Source organism: Artibeus jamaicensis, unplaced genomic scaffold (genome assembly GCF_021234435.1).
Source record: "Artibeus jamaicensis isolate MK-2021 breed Jamaican fruit bat unplaced genomic scaffold, CSHL_Jam_final contig_603, whole genome shotgun sequence".
In the NCBI taxonomy this organism is placed as follows: Eukaryota; Metazoa; Chordata; class Mammalia; order Chiroptera; family Phyllostomidae; genus Artibeus; species Artibeus jamaicensis.
The window spans coordinates 2,445,107-2,460,449 of record NW_026521904.1 but is presented as its reverse complement, the minus strand read 5'-3'; positions in this window follow the sequence as shown (position 1 = coordinate 2,460,449).

Genomic DNA, 15,343 nt, shown 5'->3' with positions numbered 1-15,343 from the left:
TCAGCTTCAGAAACAGAGCCATCCACAAGGCAACTTAATGAGCATCCTTCTTAAAAGCAAGGTCATATGATGAAGGAAGGAAGGAGGGGAGCAAGGGAGGGAGGAAGGAGAGATGTCCAGTTTCTGGATACATCACGGGTAAGCTTTTACCCAAACTCCTTAACACTCTTCAAAGGTGACATTCCATGTGTATAAGTTAAGACGGTGTGTGTGTGTCACTTGCATTTGAATTTTGATCAATGGAAAAATTGTGAGGGTGCATTATTCAGCTAAGAGGAGCTCTAAACACATAAGGCTTCGGTAAAAGTGAACTGCCCAATTAGCTACAAAAATACCTTATATTGAGGCTTAATTTCATATTTTCACTGAAGCCCAATCATGTTGGCTGTCCTTCAATAGGCTACAGAAATCACAGATGATGAATACAGGGATATTATAAACACAGGTAAACTTGCCAGCTAAAGGCAAATGCGATGACTGTATTTTACCGAAGCAGAGTACAAATTTCTTTAGCTTCATATTACTAAAAATAACACGACTTGATCCCCAAATGCTGCCCTTTTGTTTCAAGGGGATCTGGGAATATTTTAAAGATATTGTAAATGATAATCCTCATGTGAAAGACACATTACAGAGCCTCAGAGTGTATAGAATGCCCTTGGTGTTATTTAGAAAGAGGGATCCCACCAAACCATCTAGGGACCCCACTGGGAGCACAGCTTAGCCAGCAGAAGGTGCCTTGGATGAAAATGCACATACCGCTTTCTGGAGTCAGGGATTGCCTTGTTTCTTGGTCTGGTGAGTGGAGCATGTTATGGTTTGGATGTCAACCCTCATTTTATCCCTCCACTTCGTGATTTTTCTGCTATACAAAAACTGCAGGACTGTAAAAGGTGGTCCTGGAGACCAAAATAATAACATCTTTGCAACTGCTTGCCAGTTTCTACCTTTTATGTAATACCTTTTTTAGTGTGTAGCTCTGAGCCCTGAAGGGAAATTGGCAAAGTTAGATCGATTAACATTAGAAAGAGCATCAGGGTCGATCCAGGGGAAAAGAAGTAAAAGGAAACAAAGGTCTTTGGGTGAAAAGACTCCAAAGGTAGAAAAAGGGTGTGAGACAAGAGAAAGGGGAGTAAATAAGAAAAATCAGAGTTTCATAAAGTAGCAGAGAACATTATCACAGTAGGATAATTTGCTAAGTACTATTAACAGATATGTGAATGGAATGTGAAGGAATTGGCAGGAATAGTACACAACCTCTATACTAACAGCATCAGAGATGTAATCCACCCCTGGACCTGAAGGAAGAAGAATAGAAAAGCAAGAGTCCAGAATCCAGGACCCAGGATGCCTTAAGAAGGGTAGAACTTTCTGATAATTCAAACAGCGGTCTAGTTTGAGATGACCTTAGCGTAGGTAGAAAATATAAACCTAAGTTCACTCTCCTTTTTCCTTCCAATCTCCCAAGACCACCACGTCTCATTGGTCCAGTCCCCAGAATGCCTGAGGGTAGGGCATCCATGCATGTCAGCCTTGCTGGCGAAGAGAAGGGTGGTGTAGGGCTGGAGTGGACAGAAAGATACTCCATGGGGCTGAAGCTTGCTTGTTTATTGGTTTCAGCAGTGGTAGTGGAAGCTAAAGGGAGTCAGGAGAATGAGGGCACTGTCAGGAGAGTGAGACACTGTGAGGAACTAAATGAAAACAATTTTTAGAATCTTTCATTGTCCGTGTGTGATTCTTCCCTTAGTTATCCACTGCTATCTAACAAATTACCCTGAAACTCAGAAGCTAAAACAGCCAATGTTTAGTGGCTCGCAGTTTCTATGGTCACGCATCCTGGCTTTCTTTATCTGTGCCTGGGTTTAGGTTTTCTCACAAGGCTTTGTTAGAGTATGGGTGTGAGCTGTGATCATCTCAAGACTTGACTGAGGGAACATCTGCTGTCAAGCTCACGGACATGGCTGTTGGCTGGCTTTGAAGATCCATTCCTAAGGTGACTTACATAAGTGTTCATAGTGCTCGGGCTTTTGCTGCCTGTGGGCTGGAGATGTTTATTTTCCATGTCTGGTCCTTTGTACAGGGCTACTCATAACAAAGCAGCTGGCATTCCCCAGAGCAAGATGAAGAGAGACAGAGAAACAGGAAAAGAGGTCTTTTTGTAAGCTAATCTCATAAGTGACACCCAACCAATTTTTTTCCATTGAAATTTTATTGAGATAATTATAGAGTCACATGCATTTGTAAAATAGAAAGAGAGATTTCATGTTCCCCCCTTTTCCAATTTCCCCCAATGGTAACATCATAGGAATTATAGTAAAATATGACATCCAGGACATTGACATTGACATAATCCATCAATCTTATTTGGATTTCTCCAGTTTCACTTGTACTGGAGTGTGAATTTAATTCCTTACAATTTTGTCACATGTGTAAATTTGTGTATCTACCGCCATAGTCAAGATACTAAATAATTTCATCAACACAGTTATCTGTCACGTTGCCCTTTTACAATCATGCCCACTTAGATCTCCCCCTCCCACTCTGCCCCCAAGCCTTGACACCCATTAATCTGTTCTCCATTTCTGTAATTTTGCCATTTTAAAATTATTATATAAATGGAGCCATATAGTTTGTAGCCTTTCGGGATTGACTCTTTTCCCTCAGCATAATTATCTGGAGGTTCATTCAAGTTCAGTGTATCAGTGTTTTGTTCTTGTTTGTCCCTAGTGTTCCATGGTAGGTATGCGACATGTCCTATTGTAGGACATGTGGGCTGATCAACTCATTTACTATTACGAATAAAGCCACTGTGAACATGTTTGTACAGGTTTTATTGTGATCATAAGTTCTTACTTCTCTCGGATAGATATCAAGTGGTGCAATTGCTTGTTATTTGCATGTTTAGTCTTATTTTTTTTAATCCCAACATTTTTTGCAATATTCTTTTTGTTAGAATCAAGTCACTAGGTCTGTCCATACTCACAGGGAGTTAATTACAAAAGAGCACACAGAATAGAGGGCAGAGATCAGTGGGGTCACTTTAGAGGCGGCCTAACACCCCTCTTTACTACCCCTTCAAGATGACTCCTCTTCTAGCCTACATCAACTCTTTCTCTCCACGTTAACAGTTGAAATCACGTGCCAGTGCTCTGCAGCTCCCATCTGCCTCAGGCAGAGTCCTTCGTCCCACTTTGGGTAATCCCAGAGAAGACCTGAAATGGCAAATCCACACTTGCCCCCATCCCTAGTTCTCAGTGATTTGGAGAACTTAGGTGCAAAAGCAGTGTGACAGTTTGTGCTTATCTGTGCCTGATTCAGAACAAGGAAGAATACTGAATATTGAGTCTGAAAATTGTAATATGTAATATGTACAAAATAAATATTCATCTAAATTTCACAATAAAAGAATGTTCGAGTAGTGTAATGTACTCTAGCCCAATATTTTAAAGACATTCTTAAGTTTTTTAAAGTGGCATTTTAATAAAATTAGCACCACTGTTAAACTTAAATGTAAACATTCTATTCAAAATAAAAATGTGACTGAAAACAATTGTTGTGGTCTATTCATTTCTCTGATTGTTTCATCTGGACATGGTTTTCCTGACCAACGGTAAGTTCCCTTAAACATTCACCATTCCCAACCTTATTCCTCACATGAAGGTCCATGGCTAAATCTTCAGTAGAACCTGTCCCAGAGGGCACCTAATCCTGACTCTGAACATCTAATATAGACTCTTACCACATCCTGCCTTTAACTCCTGTTTCTCTGCTGATTGTCCTCAGTGTAACCTTATATGCAAATCATACCCTCAGACACCAATGCAATAGAAAACAGTGGGGTGAATATACCTGAAAATAATTCAGACCAGGTAATTATGGGAGGTCCTAGTCAGTAAGAAAAATTCAGACAAGTATGGCCTCATTTAGTCCAGCCATCATAATTTTATTTTCTCTAAACCACCAGCCTTTTTGCGTTTAGGTCTCCAAATAGGTATAATTTCTTCTGCATATATGATTTTATGCCCATGTCCACTTGGCCAACTCTTATTTCTCATTTCTGCTCAGATATCCTTCCACTAGAAGCTACTCCTGGATCATTCCGGCCAGGCTAGATATCCAGGCATAGACTTCTAGCCCTTTGTTGTAAAGGCTCTTGGGAGCATCCATTACCATTCTGATCACATGTTTAATGTTAGCCTTTCTCACTAGCTTGTAATTCCCAGGGATATAGATAAAATAGTGTTTTGGTTTTTTTAATCACTGTATCCCTACATTTAGCCCAGCTCCTGAAACCTATTGATTATCCAATAAACTAACTTTAGTTGGTTAATTTCATCTGAGTGATTCAATGATAAAAGCCAGTGAATTTTTCATGAACTAGGCAAAATTCTAATGAGGTACTTGTCAGGGTCAGTATATCCAAGGATGAGTAGAAGGAATCCAGTCACAAAGACTAAGGTGCAAAAACATGTCTCTACCCTGGCTGGTGTGGCTTGGTTAGTTGGAGCCTTGTCCTGTGGATCATGGGTTCAAATCCTGTTCAGGGAACATGCTAGTTTACAGATTCTGTCCTCTGTCAGGGAACATTTGGGAGTCAGCCAATCAATCTTTCCCTCTTATCTATATTTCTCTCTCTCTCTACCCTTCTTCCTAGTCCTCTCTTTCTGGAATCAGTGGATATGTCATTGGGTGAGGATTAAAAAAAAGTCTTGAAACACTAAGAGAATTGCAAAAAGAAGGTGAAGTTGTTTTTTCTTTTCTTTTTTTTCCCAGAGAAAATAGGTTACTGGGTACTGTTGTACAATAAGTGCTGAGTTAGTAAAAAGTAAAATATAAGACACAAACTTAATTTCAAAGATGTCTTGAGTCTAGTTATAAGAGCTGAGTATTCTGAACAAAATAAGACATATTTGATGCTGAGACACTGTACTTTTCCACCTTCGAGCCAGATTTGTTCCAGAGAACAGGCCAATTTTGTGACTGAAGTTGGAGCTTAGTAAGCCAACCACGTGGACAGAAAACTTGTGTGCAGAATCACCTAAATCCACCAGAATCTTTTCTATTAATCCATAATTCTTTGAGTCCCTTTTATAGCACAATGGGAAAGATAAGAAATAACTTATTAGAAAAACCTCAAAACACCCTCACTTGGCATTCAACTTCTACAGTTCACTTCTCACTGTTTCTACATTTTTCAACTATGTATGCATCAGACATAACCTTTAAGTATGGCTTTCTTTTTCATTTAGAGTATAAATGTTCATCAAAGTTACTTTTGGTTTAGTTTGTCAACCTCTCAGATAGATGTGTACAACTTTGTCTGAGACAGTGGCGCTACGTGAATGACAGTGGTGGTCATTGTGTGCAGAAGGCTACCTTGCCGGTGATGATATGAAAAAGAACTATTTCCCGATGTTTGGGAGAAGGGTGCCCCCCTTATAACTGACATGAAGCGTCTAATCACTCCATGGAAGCCTCACTGAAATTCCCAAACCAATCTACTTTAAATTCAAAGTTGTGTTGTTGTTGTTGTTGTTGTTAGAATCAACTAAAACATTTTCTCGACAACTTTAATTTCCTTTTCCAAATCATCTTAAGTAAAAAAAAAAAAAAAAGTAGTAATTTCCCATCAACATGACTAGACCAATATAGACTTGATAGGAGCTCGATAAAACCATTGTAGTTTTCGTAATAGGATTAAATCAGTTCTTGATTGAAGTATACAAGGCACTTTTTGCCAAATTATATTAGATGCTTGGCAATTGCCACCATTTTAAGGGAGAAGGGAATTATTGAAGGCTATTTTCCCATATAACTAATGCTACACATTGATGAATCCTAAGTGCTTCAAAATATCTGAATGGGATGTCTTCAAGAAATGAATCACTTTTCTAGTGGTAGGATAGTTTGTTGTCAATTTTCCGGTAACTTTTATACAAGGTCATTAATGCTTTACACCGAAACACTCAAATTAACCCTGTGCTGCTTCCTAAAATTTCCTAAATATCAGGCACTGCTATTTCCTGCAGAGTTCTCTGTTAGCTGAACATTAATGTTTCTCAAACATTATACCTATGTTTTCTAGAATCCAGATATTTCCCAAATAAAAAAATAATAATTGGTACTATTTATTAAATAACAATATAAATCTCTTTATGTATAGATCATATACATTTATCTACTGATATCTAATTTTATTTCTGTAAATAAAATCAATGTTCTAAAATAGTTAACCTTACACTTATATTATCTGATATATAATAAGTAAGTAAAAATCCAGGTTTATCAAAAACTCCATATGTTAATAGTATTATGACTTTAGGTAGTATTAGATTTTTAAAAACTCAGTTTTATTTCTGAGGAAAATAATACTAAATGATTTTTTTTGTATTGGATTGTACTTTGAATATTGTACTTTACAACCCAAAACTCTTCATTATTTATTGGTTAGAATTTGCATATGGAATTCAACTCACCAATAACAAATGTTATTAATTTTAACAGAAAGATTTTTTAAACTTGTGTATCTGGGAAAAGATTATTTTTGGACAAATGCAAACTTGCGCTATTTACCAAAATCTCAAGATAAAAAATAACTGAACCAGAAATTTATGCTGGTATGAAAGTTTTTTAAAACAATACTATATTTTAATGTTTTGGTTACTTTAATTAGAGTTCTTTGTTGGAATTTAAAAGGTCAGTTTGTGAAGACAATCTCCATTTGTGAGAGAGAATGTAAAACACAGATAGCCATGGAACTAAGAGTGGCTGCAGCTTTTGGCATACGTTGAGAGTCCAGAGCTCTCTGACGGATCTTGCACTACTTTCTAACCTGGTATTTCTCTTTTTCTGTGTCCAAGATTTCATCTTCTTGGAGGCTGGACTTCTGAGGCTTCTTTTTGAAGCAGGCATTGAATAAGATGTTTGGTGATTTTCACATCAATTTTGATGGAGGTGGCAATGACAAATTTCTTTTGTGTTCAACAAAAAAGAAAGTAAATTGAGGACCAGAGGTTCAATCATAAGTAGCAAGCTTCTGCAGCTGCTTCAAGAAAACCACATTTTGGCTCTATGGTGACCAGTGGGGATGAATAGAATGGTCCTGAAAATGACACTATCAGGATTCTTGCATGCTGACAAAAGGGATTTTTGCAGTGACTGAACAGCTTTTTCTTCAGTAGGATAATAACTAGGCATAGTGCCAAATTTAAACACTTGGACACCACCATTCTTGTCACCAGTTACTGGCTTGCAACAATAGTGAGAGCCATCTCCTTTTTCAATGCCGATTTAACTGCTGAATACTTTCTCTTGCATATGCCTTTCCTTGCATATGGAATACCTGCCAGTTTCTTTAATATAAGATTTCAGCTATAGTAGGTGTTCCTGTCTTGGGCATTTGGGCTGGAGGTAATTCTTCACCTTGCCACTGGCATCAGACTTTCTTTGCTTCAGGTTTCTCCTCCTTAGAGTCTGTTTTGTTTTTTGTTTTGTTTTGTTTTTAGCTTTTTACCACCATCTTGTAAGAAAAAAGAGCACAATATAATTTCTGAAATACTTTTTTACAGTTTTTAATATTTAAACATTTAAATAGTTTAATATTAGCAAGTGGTTTCTATTTAGTTTTCTTTTTCTTAATAAAAATACAAGTTGAGCATATTTTATTTAGTTAAGTATTGACTCAAATCCATTTACTTTATTTCATGCTCTGCTACCCAACCAGTCTCATATTTCCCCATAACTATATTTATCCCTGTGACAAAAATCCCATGTAAAAAAAAGAAAATAGTTAAAAAGGGGTGGGGAGGAAGTATTATTACAAATGTGAACCAGAGATTTTTCACCACCTTTAGTTGCTTTTCTATGCAGATCATTAAAATTCTTCACAATGTTTTTGGAACCAACAGTTGTGAGCCTACTGTCAGCAGTGTGAGCAAATACTCTATGTGAGTTTCTATTTTAATATAATTCTCTATATGTTCATGCTACATAAAATAAATGGGCTTTGCTAGAGTTCTGTTTTTTTCTCCATTTACAAGAAACAGAATTACCAATGAATGATGAAGTTGCATACACTGCTATTTATTTCACATGGAGGTTTACAGAAAACCTAGAAAGGGCATCAAAAATAACTAGTGTTTATAGTACTTGGGAAGTTTGTGATGAAATTACAGATTGTAAAATGAGTAAATTTGGTTAATTGATAAAGTTCTAATAACACTGAGTTTTCACTGTATTTTCTAAATGCACATACAAAAAAACTACATATATGAGATATTCATGAGAAAAATATTTGTACCTGTTATTTAACATACTTGAATGTGAGTCTTTTTTTCTCCACATATGCTCTGTATTACCATGTATTCAAATTTTTTAAGGAATAAAACCATATAATTAGCATTTTAGGAAACTGATAAATATTACACGGGCACTTTATTAATCCTTATAAGCAAATTGAGGAACAACAAACACATTTGTGGTTCATTGTATATGGATACTATCCCTTCAAACACATTTGTTGACTAAATAACTAGTTTTCAAATAATTAAACTTAATACTAAAAAACTCAACACTAATAATATAAAGAAGAGAGGTTGGTATTTATCTCATGATTTAGAAGATTGCACTAAATTTCAACTTTAGGCAATTACATGCAACCGGAACAAATTCTTTGATACCATGGAAAAGTCACTTAACAAAATTCCTGTTGTCAACTTGTTTATAAGGCATTTGCTTATTTTTTGAGAATCTAAAATTCAAAATGATTCCATATTTAATTTTGTTTTGGAGTCATAATGGCAACAGAGGCCATTTAATTTGAATCCCTCGTCATATAAACTTTGCCTTCATCACAGGCTTCTGAGTCATTTATTAATAAGACTTTAAAGCACAGGGGTCGATCACCCACACAGCCTGAAGAAAGGCAGCTCCGCACAGTGGAAAGATCTGTGGCCTTTGAGCACATGTGTCAATCTTTGCCCTTCCACTCAGCTGACGTGTCTTTGCCCAGGTGAGTCAACCACAGGGTTGCAAAGTCAGCTTCATTCCTGGCCCATGTTGTTCCTGATGGAATGTGTGCAAAGCATGTTTCTATTTGGTGCTAATCCATTGTTAAACCCAAGTCTTATTTCTGTTTCCATAAGCCGTATTTCTTAATCTAGGGAGGGGAGGGTATTACAGAAAACATGAAATGGAATTTACCATTTCATGTAAAAGGAGATCACTGTAGGAAAAGGACAGTCAACAAAGGAGAGTAGATAATACGTTGACTGCTTCATGAAGAGAAAACAACTTAGAAATATGAGCTAGAGGTGATAGATTTATAGCATCTCAGGGTCAAGTAAATTGCCCCCTCATTACGTAGATTTGTCTCTGGGAAACATTTTCTGTGGCACACCATGCTCTTCCTTAATTTTATTCTGTTAAAAAACATCCAAATTTAACACACTTAGCTTAATGTTTGAGCCAAAGCCCCCATACAGTTTTCATCATTAAAAAGGGAGGACTAAAATAACAGCTTCAGGAAAATTATGATAACGGTAGCTGTAGCCTTATCTGCCCTCTGCCAGGTAAACACCAATAACATCTTAAAAACAATTTCTTAAAGAGTTTTCATCCATGCTGGTTTACCTGGTTTTGGGGTGTAGAGTCAGAACTAAGAAAAAAACTATAATATGAAATTATACAGACCTGACATTCAGAAAGTGTGGCGGACTGTGGCATAAGTTTTACTCACAGGTATTGCCACATGCAATTCTCTTTTTCAAATGCTTCAAACCAGGCAAACAGTTTTTATTAGTAAAATATAGCACAGACTGAATTTTTATATTAAGCTCTTCATTTCATTACTTGGGGGGTACAAACAGTAGTCAAATATGATGACTTACGAAAAATGCTCTAGGATTTGTTCATCTTCTTATATGTGAGTTTAGCCCAGAATTCAAGTCCAATCACAGTGAAACCATCATAGTCTTTCTACCTTGAAAATTATCTAGCAAGGAGAAACCAGTGATAATGCACATTGGGGTTGTGGTTGGATTCTTCCCATGATGGAATTATAAGACAGTTACATTTTAAGCTATTAAATAACATGTATTATCAATAAGGAAAAATTTATATTGAGCCCAAAGCATTGTTATATTTGGCAAAAAAAATGTTTTCTTAAATCTTAGGGACGTTATCTTTTAAGTCATTTAGTCCCTTTTGGAGAACTACAATTTACCAGCAGCATGCTTAACAATCAAGTGAATTGTCATATCTCTCTTTGATAAAGTAATTTTGTTTATGAACAGAGTTACTATTTTCCATTCATCACACTTTGCTTCATAGGGTGATTTCAATTTCTTTTCATTAGACTGGTGTTTCTCCCCACCCCACCCCACCTCCTCCCATTTGGTGATTGTTAGTTGCTTTTAATATGATTTCAGAATTGTAAATGGCTCAGCATCTTGGTAAGTGAATTTCTGAGGTTTTTCCATCTATATCAGTGAAGTAAATGGATGAAGTGGGGAGTGGCATTTCTTTCTAACAGACTTGCATTAAAGGGGGTACTGAGTTAATAAAAAATGTTTCCTAAAAGCGTAGTCTACAGAATACAGATTTCATCAATACTATTAATGTGTTGCTATTTGAACTAATATTTTCTTTTTTAAAAGCAGCATGTTTTATTTATTAAGAATTCTACATTTTATTAAAAATGTTTTTGATTAAAAAGAAAAAGTGTTAATTTTCCGGGTATTTACTGTTTTTGTATTTTTATTTAATTGTTGTTCAAGTACAGTTTTCTGTCTTTTACTCCCATCCCAGCTCACCCCTCCCCAGGTGCTCCCCACTTCCCTCCCATTTCCACCCGCTTAGTTGTCCCTGTGTCCTTTATACTGGTTCCTGTAAATACTTCCCCTTTTCCCCCTGAAATTCTCTCCCCTCTCCCCTCTGGTCCCTGTACGCCTGTTCTCTATTTCAGTGTCTTTGGTGAACTAATATTTTCTTAAGATCCATGTAGATTTATCTGCATGCTGCTTTGACTATTACTATTTGCACTGCTACTAGGAACAGAGAAAGCTGGCTAAAGATCTCCATTACAACTTTTCAAAAAAGATTTTATTTATTTATTTATTTTTAGAGAGGGGAAGGGAGGTAGAAAGAGAGGAAGAGAAGCATCAATGTACAGTTGCCTCTCAAGCACCCAACAGTGGAGACCCAGCCTACAACCCAGGCATGTGCCCTGACTGGAAATCTAACTGGTGACCCTTTGATTCACCGTCCAGCGCTCAGTACACTGAGCCATAGTAGCCAGGGCTGCATTACAATTTTATTGGTGGCAAACTCAAATGTTAACAAGGCAAGGCAGGTAATGTCAGGGGTGGAAATGGCTCATTATAAAAACATAAAAAAGAATGGGGGCTGTGAGAGGAAGTCCCATCTAAAGGGATCAGCTGTCATTCAGTTTCAACCCATATCAGTCATTTATCTGATGAACAAAATATGTCTCTGGGTCAACTTCAGCCTGCAGACTCTCAGTCTGCAACCCTTGTTTTAGAGATAAATTTGTCAAGGGTTGATTAAATAACAAACCTAAGTAGGCTAGTGTTTGTGGCAAGGTTGAAGCACAGGAAGATAAACTACCCCATTGAGGGCTGACCTCATGGACGTAAGTTCATAATTGTCATAAGAGGTCCCTCAGTTAGAGAGCTCCAGATTTGTTTCAGTGGTCTGCTGTTGTGGTCTCAGAACTTTTAATTAGTGTTGGACAAGAGGCACCACAGAGTCATTTAACTAGGGTGCAGTAAATTATGTGGCTGGTCCTGATTCTGTTCAAGGTAATATTTGAAGAATTTTCCTCCTGAATGAGTTAATATACCTCCCCGCCAACTTAATTAACTACTGGAGAGTGTTAGAAACAGACGATCAGAATATTTTCATTTGCTCAACTTGGTTTCTTTCGTGCATGTGAATGTACCCATTTCCTCTCTTCTCTCCAGTTACCTTCTGCATTACCTGTCTGCCTAGAGAAAGCCAGGGCCTGGTTTATCAAACAGACTGAGACAGAAAGTTGGCAGTCCCTGCTTGGTTTGCTATAAGATGTAATAGTTTTCCAAAGATAGACCAGCAACTTCCTTTCTTTTTTTGAGTTAAACATACCAATGAAAATGATTTTTAGAAACCAGTTTAGTGATGTATGATTTTGACAGACATGGTTGTTCCTCCTCTTGTTTTTTATTTGTATGTAAAATAAATGATTGTTTACATTTGTCATTAGAATTGGCCATCACTAGTGGCCAATTTACACTGAATATCTAGTTTTAGAGTCATTTTTCCACAATACTGGAGTAAAGTACAGCATGGACTTCTCTGGTGTTCACTAAAAAGCCATCTAACTTTTTTATAGATCCCCAGACATGTGTAATCCACCCATTTCCAGCTCATAGGAAAAAAAGTGTGAGTATTTAACTTTGAATCTTGGGAGCAGAATTCTTAGCTGGATTAATTTATTTCTCTTACCCATCAATGCTCCAGATTTATAGACACTTTCCGGTTACATTTGATTCCAGCCCACATTCCTTTGCTGTTGTGCAGGTATGACTAAATATTATCTCATGCCATCGAATAGGACATCATTTGTCTTGAGTCCTACAGGCTGGCTGTATACATGGCAGCACACGGTGACAGTAATTTGCACTGATCTACCCCCACTGCTAGTCCTGCTGCTACAAATAGCAATTGATTATTATGCTGTACTGTTATTGACTGTCACTATGAACACAAGCTTTATTTCATTTTTAAAGTAACATGCTGCAGATTTGTTTAGTATAAGAGCAAAACAAGGAAATATTCATTTCTAAGAATTATTTGCAGTCACAAATGTAACTTTAAATTCTGGTCATAAAACATTTACTTTACTTTAAATCATAGTAAACAAAAACTTTATTGTGGTATTTATTTTAGTGTAATGTAAATAAATAATTTCTAAAGGCCATAAGAAAATCAGTATAAAACTGAAATATATTTTTTATTCCTAGTTTCAGGATAGATATACACAGAAAATAACTAGATACCTTTTCATTCCCTGACACTCCTCCCACCCCCCAACTATAAATGCTTTCTCTGTTCAAAAAAGAGTTGAAATCTTATTTCATACAAATGTATTTCTTGACCTATCTGGATATCTAAGTCTCACTTTTTCCAAGATCTTCTAATATCTCACCTTTTTTACTTATTCTCTCCCTACAAACGAACTGAAAAGTTTCTTGCAGTTAGAACTGCGATTATAAAGGTTTGTAGTGTTAATAAATATTATAATATTAATTAATATTATATCAGTGGCAGGTATATGTCAATCTATAAATTCATTCCTTCCTAAACTGCAGACTTAACTTTCTAATCTTATAAAGCACATCAGTGGGCAGCAACACTGATTCACTTTATTACGTGTGCTGCCGTGAGTCCTGTGTGCTTGATTACTCCATCAAATACACTATTTCTGTCCTAAACTTGTAACTGTAGTTATAGACAGCACAGAGTTAGAAAACAAGCATAAAAACAAAACTATACAAAACCTCATAGACCTAATCTGTCTTGAGCATGGTGCCTTTGAATAGCTGAAGAGCAAGCGAAGTTCAAGACCAAATGGACCATTGAGCTCTTTAAAATCACTCCTGGACGGCACAACCAATGGGCAGATTCTTATAGTTTGGGACAATAAGAGTCTTAAAGATCCTATCTTGCCATTTAATTTGAATTTCTTTGGTACATTTTTCTTCAAATAATTTTTACACTTTTCTTAGCAAAAAATTAATTCAATAACTTTTGAAAGATAATTTATCCCCTAGTCTGAAGTATACCATTGAAAGGGTATGAGGTTAGCATGTGATCTCACCTTCCTTCTCTTCCACCTTGAGACCACCCAGCATCTAAAAATCTACGAAAGGCAACTTTAAAGTATATTTGTGCCAAAATTGATGTTATCTCTAGATAATTTAACTTTTCTCTGTACTAACAAAGCAGAAAAAGTATGTAGAGGAATTACAGAACAGCAACAGGGATAGTCAGTCTTACACTTGGTTTTAGATTTTAACATTTGCCTATCTATGTTAAGCAATACTCAAAACCTATTTAGAAGAATGTAGGCATAAACTATAATGAGTAATACAAATAATCATGAATTTGGGGTAAAGTGAGTCTGTCAGGTATTAGTAAGGAAATATCCACCCATGTTTTAAAAAAGTGGAACTATCAATGGTCTAAAGAAAGTGGGCGGCTTTTCCAATAACCACTGAGACAATACAAAGTCCAGAATAGTCATCTTTCTTAATGTGTGTGTGTGCATGTGTATGTATGTGTGGAAAGAAAATGACAGGTATTATTCATCTCACGACCATGGTCTAATCCAAATTAATGCTAAACAGCTATGTATTTATCAATTAGCATTATTTTTCATCTCTCTCTCACTCCCTGTATTGTTGTAATTCCATCAAATAGTCATTTGCTTTTTTATGGTAATAATCCCTTCACATTTCTTCTTTTCATCTATATCCTTGTGTGCTATTTGTTGTTCTGCTAAATCCTTATTATAAAGGCCTATGAGTTCCAAGAGCTTGATGAATAATTGGAAATGTTTTATCCCTGAGCTTCAAAAAAGTGCTAGAAATAATTATAAGCAAACATCTCCTGTAGTGTCCCATATCAATCCGATCCCTGCTTTGTGCTGTTTGTTCTTTAGATAGAGAAGAAAACAGTAAGATCTTGGTTACCAGCTCTTGCAGCATAAAGGGGACAGATGTTTCTGTTTCCATTGCTTTTTCTTCTGCCTTCTCTGTTCTTTCTGGCAGCTTGGGCTGTTCACTACAATACGTTCCACAGTTAGTCAAGCCTGTAATTTCACAAGGTACAGTTAATTATTGATCAATCAAAATGAACTTCATAATCCTTTTGGCAACTCGTTCTGTACTTGAACTTCTCTCTTGCCCATAAAATAGCTTAATGGTCTACAGTATAATGAACATGAAGGATATGAACTAATGTTCAAAGAAGCAGGCAAATCCTACCTTTCTGCTCATGCCAATTTGAGATTATACTTCACAACATACTACATTCTCCTGACTTTATTCAGCAATTCAGCTTTCCCCTTATCCCTATCCTGACCCCAGATGTAGTTTTCGTATCTTCTCCAAGAATTTGATTCAATTTAAGATATTTCTTTTTTGCCCATGTATTTTCTATCCTTTAATTTCTTCTACATAAATGAATTTAGTCAGGTAATAAAACAGCTCTCATGAGCCATAGAGTTATGTTTTCAGTACAATTATGGACTGTCTTTTCTGAACAGGCAATTAACCTATATAAA